At 44.8% G+C, this 19262-nt stretch overlaps 1 protein-coding gene across 3 annotated transcripts in view; it reads left to right on the top strand.

Moving 5' to 3' along the window:
* RGS7 (regulator of G protein signaling 7) overlaps positions 1-19262 on the top strand; it is a 500495-nt gene that overhangs the window by 419377 nt on the left and 61856 nt on the right. The gene's annotated exons all lie outside the window — the stretch shown is intronic.

The following is a 19262-nucleotide window of genomic DNA, read 5'->3' as shown; positions in this document are numbered from 1 at the left end:
TGGATAGCCCTGTTGATTCTTGAAGGAGTTGAAATGTATGTGACACCCTGGAGCCATCAAGGGAAGAGAGAGAAATGAAAATGGCAGTGGGCAGGGCAACCTAAAAAGGAATGTGTTGGCTTGTGGTCGGGGGGGGAGGAGCTAAGGAGAGTGAACAGTGGAGCAACTTTGGCACTTACAGCTATGTGGACTGGCCAGTGAATCCCTGAGCTAACTTTGGCATGCTCAGGATTGTACAGGCTGATCTGGGGACATAAAGACTTATTGGACATTTGGTGTGCACAGAGAACCTTTGGCTGGGTAGCCCGTGAACTGGGTAACAAAGTAAAAGGCTTTATTGACAAGATGTCTGTTTTGCTGCTTGGAATTTCAGGGCACACTTCTTCCTATCCAGAGTAAAGTTCCTACCTCAAGAGCTGAGCTGAAAGAGGCAGGGAGGGTCAGAGACCACAACGCTATACTCTCACGGTTGGAAGAAGCCTGGGCTCCCTTCCACTCTAGAAGCCATGTCTGGGCTGGCTGAGAGTACTTGTGTAGATATTGTAGAGAGTTGGCAAGGCTGAAGTTTCCAAGCAAGGGCTCTCCTGGCTAACTCCAAGGCAGGGAGTGGTTCTCTTTTTGTTCGTAGAATGTGCAATTTGTCATTTCTCCACTAAGTATTGTGGATAGACTCATGTTTAATTTTCAAAGAATGCTGAAATAATTATATCATTAATTCACTTTGGGAAGAATGACTTCAAGGAAGAACACTAAGTGGCACTAAAGTGGTGATCAAATAAGGAGTTGGAAGCCCCATTTATTTGCATTTCTGTATCATATATAGATGGAGATTAATAAGTTTTCACTTCTTGTACACCTAAGTATGTACTGAACATGAGTGCTAATTCAGTAGAATACAGAGGGCATAGTACCAAAGTATCATAGTATCATAGTGCTTAGGGTCAGAAGGGACATAAACAGATCATCAGGTCCAACCCCCTGCCCTGGGCAGGAATGGGTGCCAGGATCATATCACCCCAGCCAAATATCTGTCCAGCCTTCTCTTGAAGACCCACAAGGTAGGAGAGAGCACCACCTCACTTGGGAGCCCATTCCAGAGCCTGGCAGCCATAACTGTAAAGTAATGTCTCCTGATGTCCAGCCTGAACCTTCTCTCTAACAATCTGGGGCCATTATTCCTAGTAACCCTGGGTGGTGCCCAGGGGAACAGAGCCTCCCCCAATTCCTGCTGGCTCCCCCCTGGTGAGTTTGTAAATGGCCACTAGATCCCCTCTCAGCCTTCTCTTGTGGAGGCTGAATAGGTTCAGACCTTTTAGCCCAGGGGCAGGCAATTATTTTGGGCAGAGGACCACTTACCCAGTTTTGGCAGGCTGTTGAGGGCTGCATGGGTAATCCTGCCCCTTGACAGGTGCCCTGCCCCCTGGTCACCATCTTGAGACCAGTGTCCCAGTGTCTTGGGACCAATGTTCCAGGGCCAGCACCGGTGGGGCCCAAAGCAGGGTGCAGGCTGGCAGGGGTCTGTGGAGCCAGGCTGGGCTGCACCAGCCAGTAGAGGGGGGAGCTGGCCTGGCTCCATAGAGCCCCTGCTGGCTAGGACCCCATGCTCCTGCCAACCCTACTGTGGGCCCTGCTGGCACTGTCCCCAGGACACTGGTGCAGGCCCTGTGCTCTGACTGGCTCCCTGCCCACTCACACCCACTGCCCCACAGCCCCATGGTACAGGCCAGGGGAAGCACACAGCCCCGACCCCCTGCCCACCAGCAGGGAAGAAGCTGGTGCTGAGTGCAGGGAAAAGCAGCCCCTCACCCTCCCCATGGCTGGTGATCCCTGCTCCAGGTGCTCATAGCCCACACAGGGCTGTCTGGAGCAGACACAGGCAGCCCCAGGTAGGCTGCAAGTGGCTGCAGCATGGGGCGCTGGCCATGGGGTGAGCGAGGGGCTGCTTTTACCCACACTTACCACCAGTTTGAAACCCCCACTGCCAGCCTGGGATGTGCACTGGCTTTGGGCTTGCCTGTTGGAGGCAGCAGCTGTGGCTGTTGCTTGCTGCGCCAGGCAGTGTTGGCTGCTGCTGCCCACTGGAGCTCACACGCTGGGCATCCCGCAGGTGACAGTGGCAAACATTGCCCGGTGCAGCAAGCAGAGGGGCCACAGCTGCCGTTGCCATGTACAGCCCAATGGGTGAGCCTGGAGCCGGTGCAGAGCCCAGGTTGGCAGCGGGGGCAGGTTACAGGGTGGTGCTGAGCACGGCGGGGCAGGGGGGAAGTGACCCCTCTCTCACTGCATGGCTGGTGCCCTGTGCTGCCCTTCTCTCACAGCCCACCTGGGGCTTCCTGTGCCTGCTCTGGACAGCCCCGTGTGGGCTGAGAGAATGGGGCGTTGGCACAGGGCAGGGGAGGAGCCACTTCTCTCCATGCCAGGAAATAGCCCAAGGAAAAGCTGAGAATAGGGGGTGGAAAGCAGTCCCTCACCTTTCCCGTGGCCTGCGCTCCCTGCTGCAGCCACTTGCAGCCCATGCAGGGCTGTCCGGAGCAGGCACAGGCAGCCCCAAGTGGGCTCAGCTTTTCCCTGGGCCACTTTTCCCTAGGGTCCTCCCCTGCCTTCCCCTGCTCCCCCTTACCTGAGGTTCTGGCGCAGGGCAGCCGTGTGGTCCCAGCCCAGAAGCCCCTGCTGTGGCTTCCAGCTGGCGGAGCAGGGCTGGGTGGGTTCTGCTATTGTGGGAGCCTGCAGGGCTTCCCCTGGGTCCTACTGCTCTTGGTTGCTGTCATTTTTTATAGGAAACAAGGGCAGATAAATATTAATTTTCTAAATGTTTTAGGGGCCCTGCAGGCCGGGCAGAATGGCCTCATGAGCCAGATCCAGCCCACGGGCCATATTTTGCCCAACCCCGCTCTAGTCTCTCTTTGTAGGACCTGCCCCACTGCCCCTTGACCATGCAAGTGCCCCTCCTCTAGACCCTCTCAATGCTAGCCACATCCCTCTTGAAGTGCGGCACCCAGAACTGGATGCAGTACTCCAACTGCAGCCTGACCAATGCCGCATAGAGGGGGAGGATCACCTCCCTGGACCTGCTTGTTTTGCATCTGTAGATGCATAACAAGGTGTAGTTAGCCTTACTGACTGCTTCCTCGCATTGATGGCTCATGTTCATCCTGGAGTCAACAATGACACCAAGATGTGTTTCTGCCACCGTGTTGACAAGAAGTGTGTTCCCCAGCCTATACGTGTGTTGCTAGTTACTTCTTCCTAGATGCAGCACCTTGCACTTGTCTGCATTGAATTCCAGGCTATTCTCTTCTGCCCACCTCTGTAACATGTCTAGATCTAGGTAGATTGTGTCCCTACTCTCCAGAGTGCCCACCTCACCCCAGAACTTGGTGTCATCAGTGAATTTGGACAGCTTGCATTCCACACCCACATCCATATCTCTAAAGATGCTGAATAGTACAGGCCCCAGGATCAAGCCCTGGGGTACTCTACTGTCCGCATCCCTCCAAGTCAAGGACAACCTATCTACCACCTCTGCCTGGGTGTGACCATCTAGCCAATTTGGCATCCAAATTTTTTTGCACACCCATGCACAGAGCCAGCTTTGGACACACTTTTAGCTTTGAACGCACAACCTCTTGGTGTGGGGTCCAACATACAAGTCCCTAAGCCATACCACAAGTACAGTAACTTGCACTGGCATTTATAAAAGGACATTGGCAAGGTACAAATCATACTTAAGCTATTATTTGTTATAAATAACACTTTAGAACACTGAAAATGTAACTAGTATACATTAATAAATGTGACCATTCTAATTAATTTCCACTAAGGGCTTTTGGTTAGTAAAATTAGACTAGTGGGAACTTCAGAAATGAAGAGAGTGAAAAGTCTAAGGGTAGTGGTTGAGCTTGGAGACAATAGAAAGACTTGATTGGATTTATCAATCTTAAGTGAAGATCCAGAAGATTTAGTCGGCATACATATTGAGAGAAGGTTGAAAATAAATGCCAGATACAGAAAAGTAGATCAAATGTTCTGGATGACAAGCATAGTGTTGCCTACTTTTTATTGTAAGGTAAAGAAGAGAGGTAGAAAGGTACTTGGCATTTGCTATCCATAAGAAATGGACTAGAAAATAGAAAGATGAAACACATCTCCAGTTTCAGAGACTATTGAAGACTAGGAGACATTTAGCCCCATATTCAGAAAGAGATCCAAAAATATTGTATTCTTATTTCCAGATTGAGGATACAGGATAAGTCATTAAAGTTTGGAGAGCTAAGATATAGAAAGACAACAGAAGAGAACATTACAGGACCCAGGACAAGATGAAAGAAAATCAGATTAAGGTCTTTGATTGAACTGTGGTCAGATATTGCTGGTGCAATAGCTGATCTTCCTAATATGACTATAGGAAAACCCACGAAATATGGCTGGTAAAAGTTTGGCCTTGAATAGAAATCTAGGCCCTGAATATAAGAGTCAAGACATTCACTCTGAAAGCACTGAAATGTTTTAAATTCAGTAGCTGATAAGTTTATGAGAGAGACAGAATAGCTGGTAATCTGTTTGTGCTTGAACTGCTACAATTTTTTCATTAAAGGTGTATTTTTAAGGAAACATTTTCAGTGAAATACTGATTGGACCCTGAAAGCAGAAGTCTGAAACTTCCAGCTCTGGATGAAAATTTTGGGTTGTTTATTTGTGAGGGTCCTTTTTTTCCTTTTTGGCTGTGTCAGCACAAATAGTAATGGCACCTGCAGCAATACAAATAGTAACAGCACAGATCTGTGCTGCTACCTTGTGCCACAGCACACACCTCTGCACATGTGTTTTGTTGCAGAACACTGTGTCCCACTTTGGACTAACTGCCCTTGCCCAGCTTCTCCTGGCTTCTGGCATGTTGGACCAGCCAGGGCACAAATGGACAAGTAGAGATGGTCTGGACAGCAACCAGATCATCTCCCTGAAGAACTAGGCTTCTGTTTGTTCCAGTCCATGCTATTGTAGCATATGCTGTGCTGCTTTCTTTCTGTTTGCTACTGGAAAATCTTGGTAGCAAATTTTGCCCCTGTGCTGCAAATTTACAGGCGGGGCATGCTTTAACATTCTACATATGTAGTTTGTGGCACCACAAATCACACATGTGGAATGTTAAAGTGTGTCCTATGCTGTAAATTTGCAATGCGGAAGCAAAATTTGCACCCAGGATGTCCCAGTAGGAAAGGGGGGTGAGGGGGGGAATAAAAAAGCAGCACAAACATCACATGCTACAATAGCATGCTCCAGAACAAACAGAAGCTTAGTCCTCCAGGGAGATGATCTGGTTGCTGTCTACAGTGTCTCCACTCCTCCATTTGTGCCCCAGCTGGTTCATGCCAGGAACGAAGAGCCATAAACCACACATGGGGAAGCGACTGTTGTGGCTCTGGTTTTCCAAAAACAGATTTATGAATCATTGGAAATTGTTAGTGAAAGCAGATTTGCAAAACTTTAATTTTTTTCATAGTTTGAAAAAGAAAACCATAAAAGATTTCAGTATATTAGGGATAAAACAATCCCATGATCTCCAGATTTTTTTCTTGGAGAAAACTGGCATCTTTTAGCTTGTTTTAGAGCATCACTACAGCAGTTATAAACTTAGAATATAATGAACAGAAGCTATATCTAAATCAGATTTCAGAAAAGATGATAAAATGGAAAGGGGAAAGAAGTCAGGACATGGATCAAGAGAGATACTGTAGCAACGAGCTCTGGAAGTAGGATGGAGTCACAGAAGAAAACAATTGAAAAAGAGTGAAACCAGGAGAACAAAAATCCCAGTGTGCCAAGAGATCAAATGTGACGTCCTGGCCAGTAATATCAAACGCAGCTCTAAGATTCTAAGATCAAGAAAAGTGAACTAATGTCTGATGTAGAAAGATTGCTTGCTACATACTGACCTAATAATGTCTTTATTTCACAGTGGAGCTCTTAGTGAGAGTTTGTGTTCACAGATCAAAGACAACACTATAGAAGGCTATAGATGCATATAGAAGGTTATTTCTGTGCAGTAGCACATGGAAAGTTGACTATATGTGACTGAGGCAATTATTTTTAGTGACCTGGTTAGATGTAGCAAATACTTTTTGCAAGGTTTTGCTAAGAAAATTAGACTTGTTATGTGGGGCAGTGATTGATAAAACAGAAAAAGCATGTTCAAGTGGAGAAGGGTGTCCCCCGCAGCTGGGTTATTTGTGCTTAAATTTTTCATTTATAGGGAAAGCGAATAGCTTTAATATCTCATTGCTGGCCTCCATTTTAACACCTGATCTATTGAAAGAATATGATTATGTAATATGACTTGCAAATGTAACATTCTCTTTTCTCACTTTTTTTTATACATCTCTTTAACTCAAGCAAAGGCATATCTACCCTTTATGTTGATTGTTCATGTTGATAGTAGCACATGTAGGCTTACTTGAGCAAGCCTGTACCTAGCTAGCTCAGGTTCGAGTAGTAGTAAAGCTGGTGTGACACATTCCTGTATGAACTGTACTTGCTCAGGTAGCTTGACCTCACTGAATGCTATGTCATATCATCACTGTAACTAGTACATGAGCTGCCTGGAAAAAAGATAGCTGGAGTATATTTGCACTCCCACCAATGAGCACCATGTAGACATAAAGGGGTCTTTTTTTCCCTCTTGCACCCCAGAAACAGTATCACCAATTTCTAAAATTTCTAGAAATAGCAAAGCTAAAGAATAGCAGAAAGGATTAGAACAATATAGAGTTATAAATCAAGCTGTACTCAGGGAGTCCAGTTCTTTCCAAGGCAAAAGAAATTCAGAGGTTGTTCTTGTTTTGAAAAGAAATGTCATAACCCTGATTAATGTTTTCATGAGAGAACATGTAACCTTCATGAATTATTATCACAGTTAAGACCTATAATCTTACAGCTTGTTTAAATTCCACGAACAGGTACTAAAAAGCTCCTCTGAAATGGTCTCAAGCTCACATCAAATACATATGCAGTATATTACCCCCTGAGCTTCCTGTAAGGGCCTTGTTACATGTTGCACTTTGAGTTGCTCAAATACTGATCAATGTTAATGTCTTGTTATATGTTATACGTTAATTTTAGGCAGCTCCTGGAGCTCTTAGCCTCTGGATTAATTGAGTCTGCTGGAGCATGGTAATTACCACGCTCCAGCAGACTCAAGGATCTTGTGCATCAGTGTCCCCATGCTTAAAGATGGTGGTGGGAGTGCTTTAACTAAAGCTCATCATTTTAAAGCACAGGGACATTGATACACGAGATGCTTCAGGCACTTTAGAGTGGCTCCGAGAGCCTGTCTAATTAAAGTGACCTCTCCCCCCGCCAATCCTGGAGCCTGTGTATAAATGCCTATTAACACCTAAAATAAGCGTTAAGCACTCTTTAGGCAGCTAAAACTTATGCCACTCTAGCCTAGGTTTATCTCGGATTTGTGTTGCCCAGCTCTTGTTTCACTAACGTGTAGCCACTCTAGGCTATGCATTAGTGTAAACACCCCAACACCCACCTACCTGCTGGCTCATATCAGGCACACTGCCCTTTCCCAGCTCCCTACTCATGGGCTCTTCCTGCCCCCACACTTCCTTGTGACTGCCCATGCCATCTCCATCCAGAATGGGGTGGGGTGGGATTCTTATCTTTCAGTCCTCTGGGGTCCTGCTGGCCTGAACATGTGAGTGCTCCAAACTTGAGCTAGCACTAACACCAATCAATATTTCAGCAGCTCACAGTGTAAGATGTAATAAGGCCCTAACTCTTTGAAAAAGTGAGCAAGGAAATTTAACACTTTGCTGCTACAAACCTTTAAATAAATGTACTTCTTTCACCGGGTTATAAATTAATTAAATACAAATACAATATAAAAGGCCACTGGACAGTATTTAGGATTCAAATAAATTTGAAAGTGTCTTGATACAGCAGAAAGTAACCCTTTCATCCACAAACTTTTAAATCTAAAGCAGTGTTCAGAAAGCAAACATATTACATACATCAGTTAATGCAGAAGGGCAAATTCCACTTAGTGAATATAGTTCCTAAAGGTAGCAGCATGACTAGTGGCAAACACAATGTTTGATTCATTTGTGACATAAAATTTAACAGCTTAGATCATGTTCTTAATTTGCCAAGAAATGTGTTTTGTTTTGTTTTTACATAACAATATTCTTTGTAGCGATTCAATAAATGGTAATGTTTCTTTTTGTATGTAAGAATCACCTCTCTTCTGGCTTTTCTCCTTATTTAAATTTTTAGTTTGAAATTCCTAAAAAAGTAACCTCATGAAATGTGTCTTTCCATTTTCCATTTCTGTCCTCTCTACCCTCAGTATCAGACCTAATAAGAAATATTATCATCTAATCAGGGTTTATCAAGAGAGTCTTGGGTGTTTGTTTTTGTTTTCTTTTTTCTGTGCACACATGCGCATGCATATGTTTGAATGTATGTGTGTCTCAGGTACCTACACTTTTCTTATATTTTTAATTAAGTTGTAGCTCATCTTTCAAGCTAGGATTTTAGGTCATTGCAAACTACTGAATTTAATTTTGGTAGCAGGGAAAAATCCGTCTCTTTGCATACTCCAAATCCCATAAGCTTCTGAGCCAAGTCTTGTTTACCCAAAATAAAGCCAAACCATTTCTGCCTTACTTTTCTGAATGAGGAAAATACGAATTGTGTCATCCAGCCCTATTAGCAATTCCTCAGTTTGAAAGTTTCATGCCAAGTGTTTCAGGTATCTAAGTTAAAGTGTATTGGTCTAGAGGCAAAAGCGATCAGAACTCATGGTAGAGGTGATATCTTTTATTAGACCAACTACATTTTTACAGCCAAAAAAAAAATATTTGCAAGTTTCAGGCACAAGCACCCTTTTTCCTGTTGCTGAAGAGGGGTGCTTGTGCCTGAAAGCTTGGAGTGGGCTTATTTATTAGAGTTACGTTCTGGGGTCTATGTAATTCTATCAAAGTACTGCTTGTGCCACTTGTGTTTCTATATGGAGCTGTATTTCTCCCTTCTGCAAGTTCCCAGCCCCCAATGAAGCTACCCTGGAGGGCTTAGTTTCAACAGGCCTGGGTTTCTCCAGCCACAGGATCAGTTCAACACTCACACGCACAGAGATTAACGGAGCATGTCTGTGCAAGCAGGGTGAATCAGCACTTTCAAGCTGACACTCTCATATGTCACGGACTCAGCACCTCCTAATCTCTTGTCACAGTTGTCCTGGTAGTATCGCCCTTCATGAGCAGGCCCCACTGGATTTGGGGACATTACAGGGAACTTTGGCCTAGGTAAGAGAAGCGTTGCTGCAGACCAAATGGGGAAGTTGAGGAAAAGAGAGTAAACGAGGTTTGGAGAAAGTATGGCAACCGGCAAGGCCATAAAAGTTTTATTTTATTGCCAAGTATATGAAACTTATAATGATACTAGTAGCAACAGGTATACAAGGAGAGATAATCAAACCAAATAGTTACAATATTACATGGTTTCAGTTGGGTATTTTGGAAATCTAGCTCAAGTTTGATCAACAGAAGTCAGGTTTAGAAAGCTATGCTTGGAGCAAGAGAGAGGGGGAAGAGAGAGATTAAATGGGATCTGAGGTTTAGAAAGTGGGCTTAAACAGAGGGAGAAAGAGAGACTTGAGGGGTCCCACTGCTTGAACCAGTCGAGGTTCCCAGGTGTTTGTTGGAACTCATAGACAAACTGTTCAGTTTAGGGTCCAGGGTGCTTGAGACAGGCAGAGCCCCCAGCACAATCAGTGAAGATATTCCAGGTGGGAAAGGAGAAGGTGAAGTCCCAATGGAACGGGTTTAGCGTTTGGATCTAAGCACCAGAACAGGAACTTGACCTTGGATATGGGTTTTTGTAGAGAAACAGTAATGGTATCTGATAACTACTGGGCTAGGTGTGTGCAGGCATGGGTTGATTAACTTCTGGAGGAGAGATTCCCCCATCATGCAGTGCTACTCTGGTCCCAGAGTTCAGGGGAGCTGCCTGTCAGCCTTGTCTGGAGTGGTTTAGGTGCATCTCCCTCTGCATCTTCATTATTTGTTGTAAGTCTTCTGATCAGTTCTAGTTCAGGCAGTGTTGAGAGAAGGGGTGTCCTTCATGAATGAGAGAGGCTGGGTACTGTGCCAGGCTTCCCAAGGACAGAACTAACAGGTAACATAGGACAGGGGAGCCCTCCTCATTCTGTCTTTGGTTTGAAAAATTAACCAAAGACAATAAAGTAAAGCCTGTAAAACACTATCCTAGGCATGCTGCTACAGCATCTACAGTATATTCTGTTCAAAGGAGATACAGGTGTATGCTGAGTTTTGTAAACTTCATAGGTAGCCTGCTGAGTAAGACCATTTAGAAACAGTGTGTTAACTGCCCTCTGGGTTTACTCATATTATTATAGCAATGTTATTAAATGGGTTTTCTCATTGTAATAAAATGAGGTGCCAACAGTGTAGGAAAGTAATGTTCAAGTGAAAATTGGGGATGATTCCAAAATGGGAAGATATGAAATCTGTAGGGAAGGTAGATAATTACAGAATCTGATGAGATGTTAATTGTTTTCTAAAAGACAGTTCAATGAGAAGTAGGTGACTAAATAGCAGTAATTAGTAAGAGAAAATAATGGGAAAACTCTAGTGCAGATGTACTGCATTATGTGAACTGTGCAAAGGAAGTTTATGGTTCATAAGCATAATTATAATAAAGATTTTCTAATAATTCATAAGGCTGATGAGTATTATTAAGCAGTTATTTATCAGTTTAAGATTGTTTATAAGCTGTATAAACTATCCTTCTAGGGAGGCAATGAGTAGCCTTTTCCTATTGTAAAAAGTTGTATTTTTATCAAAATGATTTGCTTACTAACAAAAAATCTGGATCCAGGCCAGTAAAATTATATATGTTTGGTTTCTGGGCTGAATAAATTAGAAAAAAGGTTTTGAGGTTTTGAGTACTTGAGGTGGGGACAGCAGAGCAGATATTTCAAACTGAGAATGTGTCCACCTCTCTCTCTCTCTCTCTCTCTCTCTCTCTCTCTATATATATATATAAAGGATAAAAGAGTTAAGGTGTGATATTTAGAATGTAGTTATATTTTAAACCAACGTTCTCTGATATTTCATGTTGGCTTTTGAACATAATTGGACAAATACAAGACAAAGAAGGAAGCTCCATTTCATTCTATAGAAATGAGCATTATTCAGGACTCACTGTAAAACCTAAAGGGGAAAAAATGACAGATTTCATGCAGTGATCATAGTATTAATGTAAATTTCACAGTTTGCCATGGATCACAAGAAAAAGATGTTATAGCTCTTAACCTCATTCAGACTGCATTCTGTGGACTGTAAAATATAACCTTGATTGCTAGTTTTCAAGCACAATCCTAATGTTTCTGTGTATTGTCATTCCCTTTCCAACCCATACTTTTTGACAGTGTGATCTCATAATGATCCTTGCTTCTATTTCTATGAATCATTCCTACTGCACTCCCCAACATCAGGAAATACTTTGAACAGCAAATTAGTAATGATCAACAGGGTAAAGCATATGGCATGATATCTCCTACTTGACCCTTCTCTTTCACACTGAAAGAGTATTGAGAGACATTAAATACTAGATGGCCAATTACAAACACACTGAGGAAAAACAAAGCAGATGATACCCTCCCATTAATATCTGATGCCATCTTGTTTTTCATTTGTCATCAGTTTTAGTTTAGATTTGATAACTTATATTTTATATAAACTCTTAAGAACAAAGATTAATACAATATTAATACTTTATCACATTTTAAATGTGGGGATACAGGTTCTCATATAGTGTGCAATATTAGTTTTAGCTCAAATACTTTGTGAAAGGTGGCCTCTAATACCAGATCAAAGAGCAAAAGTGATGGTGGTAGAGGGAAAATGGTAACCAGACTGATGACTGTGTGGTCTAATATCTCACAAATTAAAAGAAATGAAAACTATTATGATGCACCACTGTATGATACACCGGCAGGTTTTCCAGCTTGCCAGTGATTTGTATACTTAGGAACTGAGTTTCAGAAGTGATGAACACCTATAATGCCTATTGATTTCAGTCAGCTTTGTAGAAAATCAGATCCTTATTTTTTTCCTTGTATTTTTTGATTCAAGTATAAAAATAGAGATTTTATAAACTATTGCTTTTGGGAAGTAACAAAGGTGTATGTCAAGGACTTGGGTATCCTAAATATTTTCTATTCATAAATTAATCACAACTTCCAGGAAACTTCAGTGTCAAAGACTGAAAACTTTATTTCCTTCTGAGGAATTAAATCACAATGAGAGAGGACTGGTACATTAGTTTAAGGGCTTGTCCACATGAAAATACTCAGCTTTGTTACATGGTAATTTTGCGCAGCTCCTAGAGCTCTTAATTTATGGATTGTCTGCACGTTAATATTTTAAAGTGGTTTCAAGCACTCATTATATGGCTCAAGATTAAGCCACTCCAGGACAAGATTATCTCTGATCTGCACCTCCCAGCTCCTGTCCCACTAAGGTGTGGTCACTCCCCACAGATCTGTGACCCAAGTTCAAGTCCTCCAGTATCCCAGGATCTCTCACAGCCCTGCACACAGAGCATGGATAGAAGCCTGTCCTGGCTCACCAGCCCTCCAGTGGCAGCTCACAGCTACAGCTCTTAGTCCTGCCCCTGCTCACTAGGCCTCCAGTGGCAAGTCCCAGCTGTGCAGGTGGGGGACAGCCAGATGTTTCCAGACTAAGGGGATGACTGCTCCAAACTCTAAGCCAGCAGTGACTCCAACCAACATTTGTGTGCCTCACAGTGTATGGTGTAACAAGGCCCTCAGGGAAGCTAGGTAGTATTAACTTATAGCCAGAAAACAGCATAATGTTCCTTATTTGTATAAACTTCAGCTGGTTCCCCTTAATTTATCTGAATCTCCATGAGCTTGTCTCCATGAAATATTAATATGACACAAACTCCGGTGCAGCTCACACTAGTATTTATTGTTTCATAGTTTCATAGTTTCATAGATTCTAGGGTCGGAAGGGACCTGAGCAGATCATCTAGTCTGACCGCCTGCCATGGCAGGAAAGAGTACTGGGGTCAAACGACCCCAGCAAGATGTGCATCTAACCTCCTCTTAAACACCCCCAGGGTAGGAGCCTGCACCACTTCTCTTGGAAGCTGGTTCCAGACCCTAGCCGCCCTGACCGTGAAGTAGCGCCTCCTGATATCTAACCTTAACCTACCCTCTGCCAGCTTGTGACCGTTATTCCTGGTCACTCCTGGCGGTGCTCGGGGAAACAGTGACTCCCCCAATGCCTGCTGATCCCCCCTGACTAGTTTATAACAGGACACAAGATGCCCCCTCAGCCTTCTCTTTTGGAGGCTGAACAGGTTCAGGTCCCATAGCCTCTCCTCATAGGGCCTGCCCTGTTGTCCCCTGATAATACCAGTGGCCCTCCTCTGGACCCTCTCCATGCTGTCCACATCCCTCTTGAATTGTGGCACCCAGAACTGGATGCAGTACTCCAGTTGCGGCCTGACCAGTGCTGCATGCAGGGGGAGGATCACCTCTTTGGACCTGCTCGAGATGCATCTGTGGAAGCATGACAAGGTGTGGTTGGCCTTCCTAACTGCCTCTTCACACTGCCGGCCCATGTTCATCTTGGAGTCAATGATCCTTTTCCGCCTCCGTGCTGACAAGAGGGGAGGTCCCTAACCTGTAGGTATGGTGCCGGTTGTTCCTCCCCAGGAGCATCACCTTACACTTGTCTGTGTTGAAACCCATCGTATTCTCATCCGCCCACCCCTGTAACCTGTCTAGGTCTGATTGTAGCCTGTTGCATCCTTCCAGTGTGCCCACGTCCCCCCAAAGGGAAGGCCTTGGGTTTTAGCTACTGTAACTCCTAAGGAACAGAAGTTACCTCACTATGACCTATCTATTTTATCCAATGAATGTAAAATACAATATGCAGAGCAGCACTGGAGACAGAAGCAAATTTGAACAGGGTGCTTTTTACCCCCTCGTCCAAATCACTGATGAAGATGTTGAACAGTGTGGGCCCGAGGACCGAGCCCTGCGGAACCCCACTGCCCACATCCCTCCAGGTTGAGAAGGACCCATCCACTACCACCCTCTGGGTGCGGCCCTCCAGCCAGTTGGCGACCCATTTGACTGTGTGGGTGTCTACACTACAGCCCCCCAGTTTCTTAATGAGAATGGGGTGAAAGACTGTCGAAAGCCTTCCGGAAGTCCAGGAAGACTATATCCACTGCTACCCCTGCATATAATGATCTGGTGATCTGATTGTAAAAGGCTACCAGGTTGGTCTGACAGGACCTGCCACTGATGAATCCGTGTTGGTTGCCCCTAAGCATGCAGTCCCCTGCTGGCCCCTCCTGCATGTGTGCCAGCATAATTTTCTCAAACAGCTTGCCTAGGATCGAGGTAAGACTAACCAGCCTATAGTTTCCCGGGTCCTCCTTCCTGCCTTTTTTGAAGATGGGGACCACGTTGGCCCTCTTCCAGTCCTCCGGTACCTCAACAGAGCACCAGAAGTGCTCGTAAAGTTGTGCCAGGGGACTTGCAATAACCTCAGCCAGTTCCTTTAGAACTCTAGGGTGCAGATCATCCGGGCCGGCTGACTTGAATACGTCCACCCCCTCCAGAAGCTTCCTAACTAAATCCTCGCTAACCCATGGCACAGGTGTGCCGCTCCCGGGGCCTGAGGGGGGCCCAGCATGGAGGTGGTTGTTCTGGTCTACTTAGGAAGGATGGAGACGAAGAAATTATTGAACATGTTAGCTTTGCCGTCTGGTGTGACGACCAAGTTTCCCATCGTGTCCTGCAAGGGCCCCATATTACCCGGGACCTTCTTTTTATCCCCTATGTATTTAAAAAGGGCTTCTTATTGTCCTTAATCTTGGAAGCTAGTCCCAGTTCCATCTCTGCCTTGGCCTTCCTAACTACCCCCCTACATCCCCGAGCAACTACAGAATAGTCCTTCCTGGTGATGACCCCTTCTTTCCATTGGGTGTAAGCCTCCTTTTTAGCAAGGAGACATTCCCAGATGCTTTTAGTGAGCCACGGAGGCTTGTGTGCTCTCCTGCTCCCTTTGGTCCTTGTTGGGATTACCTTCCTTTGGGCTTAGAGGATCGTCTCTTAAGGAGCAACCACTCTCCTTGGACACCTGGCTCCCCTCCCCCCCGGGACCTCAGCGCTTCTCCAACTATCCTCCTTAGCTCGTTGAAGTTTGCCCTCCTAAAATCTAGGGCCGCTGCCTTACTGCATGCCTTTGCCACCTTGCGCTGGATGGTGAATTCCAGCAGGTGATGATCATTGTTGCCCAGGTGGTTGAGCACCTGCAGCCCCCTCACCAGGTCATCACCCATGGCCAGCACTAGGTCCAACAAGGCATCTCCCCTGGTGGGGCTGCGCATCTCCTAGGTTAGATGGAGGTCCTGCACTCTGGCCAAGAACCTACATGAGCATTCAGACCTGGCTGACCTTTCTTCCCAGCAGATGTCTGGGAAGTTCAGGTCCCCCATGACTACCACATCCTTAGCCTTCACTACCTCTGTGAGCTGACCCAAGAATTCCTGGTCAGGCTCTTCTCCCTGGTTGGGAGATCTGTAGTAGACTCCCACCGTTAAGTCTCTTTCCCCTCGACTGCCTTGTACTCTAACCCAAAGCACTTCAGAGTGCCCCTCCCCTGACTCCTTGCTAATTGACGAGGATGTGTATTCCTCCTTAATATAGAGTGCCACGCCCCCTGGTTCCTGGTTGCTGTGTTTACGCATGCACCCAGGACCACAGCATGGTGATCTGGGGTGGTGCAGCCCCAGTTGGCAGAAGGGTTGGAGTTAGCCTACCAGCCTACCACCTTGAAGCTGCTCCGCCCCATCTCAACATGCTATGGAGAGGCTGGCTGGGGCACAAGGGTGCTATGGTGCCAGGCTAGGCAGTAGGCAGCCTCTGTACTGTAGTATCATCATGCCACAGCCAGACCTGGTCACTGTCCGCATGTGTGTTGTGGTACAGTAAATAACTCTGCTGTAGGATAGTACTTTTGTTGGGCAGTAATATCCTATGGAGGAGTTAATTAGTTCACTCTGGCCTAATAGGGGGCACATGTGTAGACAGTGGCACTTTACTGTAAAGCTAATTAGTCAACTCTGTAGTAAAATCTCTTATGTAGATGCACTCTACTAAGTCAGTTTTATAGTTCCAAATGGGGCTTAAGCTTGCAAATTTTAGATATGACAGCACATCCATTCATATCAGTGGAACTTCCCATGTGCAGAGTCAGACTCTACTTGGAAAAAAGTTTATATTGGTAAAAAGTAAAAGCAGCACTACTTAGGTCTCTTTCTTTAGAAGGGTTTCCTAAAAGCTTTAAATGCAGCATTGTGGCTCACCATATCTGCATGTCTTATTGAAGGCAGGGCAGGGGAGCACCTTAGGGTGTGAACAGGCATTGAAACAGCCTGACTTAGGTTAGGCAGCTTACTTTGAGCCACCTGAGTTGGGTTCTGCCGTGTGGAGGTGTTCGCCTGGGCAGCCAGAGGGAAGTAAATTAGGAAGGGGAAAGGAACTGGCAAGATGGTGGGGGAGAGCGGGGGTTGGCAGGTCCCAAGGGCTGTCCTGTCTAAATATCATAGCTGTGAGGCTGGGAAAGCCCAGCCATTCACCCCATTCCCAGGGCTGTGCTGCTTTCCCAGCCCCAGGTCAATGCTGTGAATGTATGCAAGCATTTGTTAGACTGGATACCCATTTTAGATTGGATTAGTTCACATCCTAACTTAAACTAGTCATTTAGATCAAAAGATCAATAGGTGGGTTGGCAGGTCTGTGGGAAGACTGGCAGGTCCAAGGGAGGTTGGTGGGTCTGCCAGTGGTAAATGGGGAGATAAAACAGCACAGTCCTGGGGTTGGGTTGAGTGGCTGGGCTTTTCCAGCCCCAGAGCTATGCTGTTAATGCATGCAGGGATTTGTTAGGCTGCGTAACCCATATTAGAACCCAGTTAGTTCACATCCTGAGGTGAGCTAACTTAGATTGGGTGTGCTATTTTTAGGGCTATTTAAGCCCTGTGCATTTATTCTCACCTAAACTTCGTGTTGGATCTAAATGTAACAGATGAGTGTGGCTGTGTGTTATGTGGCACCTCAGACACATCTGTGGTGCCACATTCCACACATCCAGCTATTTCAGTGCTGCAACGGAGCAGTGTGTGTGTGTGTGGAGGGGATAGCCAGGGGTCAAAAAAAACCATGCAAAACAACAGCAGAGCAGTGCGTGCTGCTCAAAATTGGAGCCTGACTGGCCAGAGCCACATTCTGGCTGCTGGACAGACTCAGAGCAGCAGGATCATTGCTGCTGCAGCCCCAAGATGCCCCCTGGACCCCAGGTGAGGCTGCTGGGGCCAACCTAGTGCTCTCCTACCCCACCCAGAGGAACCTGCCATGTGCCAGAGGGTACATGGCATGAATGTTCTCCAGGGACAACTGGCAGCAACACAAGGTGCACTGCTAGTTGTCCTTGGGGAACCAAATGTCCACGCTCATGTGGATGCAGCCTTAGAGGCTTATTGCTTCAGAAAGAGTCTCCATTCTCTAAACTGCCACCTCACCCTGCCTTCTGCCTGACTCCAGGTTAACAGGAGAGAGGCCAGTTACCTGTCTCTCTCTTATTGTTAAAATAGGCTGAATTTACTCACTGCACCAGTTAGTCTTTAAGGTGCCACCATGCCTTGCTTTCTGCCTTACCACACCAGATACAATTAGGGAGCATATAAAATTAGAAATTTGTCGGATAAAATTCTCTTTCTTACCCCACATTGAGCTCTGAGCCTCTTTTGCCTAAGGTTGCCTTACCAGACAAAAGGGAAGCCACTTGACAACTTATAATTCAGCTTTTATCTATTCACTGCACTTCCTGCTGTGTCTTGATTAAGTCAATCCTGCACAACAATAGGGGGCCCACGACTATTTTAATACTATTCACGGATCTGAAAATAGAAATACCATGAAGACACTGGGCACGTCTACACGAGATGCTCATGAACCATGACGGCGATGCTGCTGCATAGTAGGAATGAGCTACTGCACAGTAACATCTAAAAATAACCATGCGGCGAGAGGACAGTGCAGTAACGTGGGTTACTGAACAGTCATTTAGTACTTGGTTAACCTAGCACTAAATGACCATGTTCATATATACACACCCATTGTGTATTGATTATTCTAATTGTGCAGTAGTGGAATCAGGTACTTCTGTCCAGATTTAAGTGCACGTTAAGGTATAAACCACATATATTCATTACTGTTGATACAAGACATCAGATTATGACACAATCAAGTTGATAGTTTACTTATTCCAACTGAATACATAAATCTAGAGCTATATACTATTAATCTCTGTTCTTTAATGAGTTGAAATGAAGAAAGCTAGCAGCAAGGACATCTTATTGAGCATTTAATTTCAATCTATGCTGCCTTGCATAATTCTCTACTAAAACTTTCAACAAGAGAGAACACTTAATCCTAACAAAGCCTTTATTAATTCTTACCAAGATTATCCTTTCCTTTGAAATAGCCAGTGCACTGGAAGGTTTAACATTGAATATTCCTAGGCCTAAAATACCAGTTCAATAAATATATTAGAAAGAAAGAAAATATGTACTTAGATGATTAAAAGCCAACCAGTTCTACATCTTTATGGACTAACGAAAACTAGAATTAGAAATCAAGCATTATAAGTTTAATTTGTTTTAGTAACAATATTTTATAGAAACCATACAAAAGATTTTACTTAGGAAAATCCACAGTATCTTTTTACCTGCTTCACGTATAGTTTTTAATATGACCTTAATAATACATGCCAGGAAAAGTGACCACATTTGATTCTGAGCTAAAAAAGTATTATTCTATGCTGTTTGGGGCAACCTGCTTGGTGCAGGCTCCATTTGGTTCCAAATTCTGAAAGAGTGTTTATTATGTCCTATAGGCCTCTAAGGGTTTTACTTGGTAGCATAATACCTTTCTCTAAAAATGAAAAAGAAAAAAAAGATTAAAGGCATGGGGACAAAATACAGAGCTTGAATAAGTAGTCTGTGATCCATTTTCAACAGTCTCTTCTTTTTTATCCATAGTAGTCTTTGGAGGATTTGGAGATTTGTTTAGGGAGCTTTTTTGAGATATGAGATATAGGACAATGAAATCCCAGCTGCAAATGAGGTGC

Source organism: Crocodylus siamensis, chromosome 1 (assembly GCF_052110815.1).
Source record: "Crocodylus siamensis isolate JL-2025a chromosome 1, ASM5211081v1, whole genome shotgun sequence".
Lineage (NCBI taxonomy): Eukaryota > Metazoa > Chordata > Crocodylia > Crocodylidae > Crocodylus > Crocodylus siamensis.
This window is presented reverse-complemented; position numbering and strand designations above follow the sequence as displayed.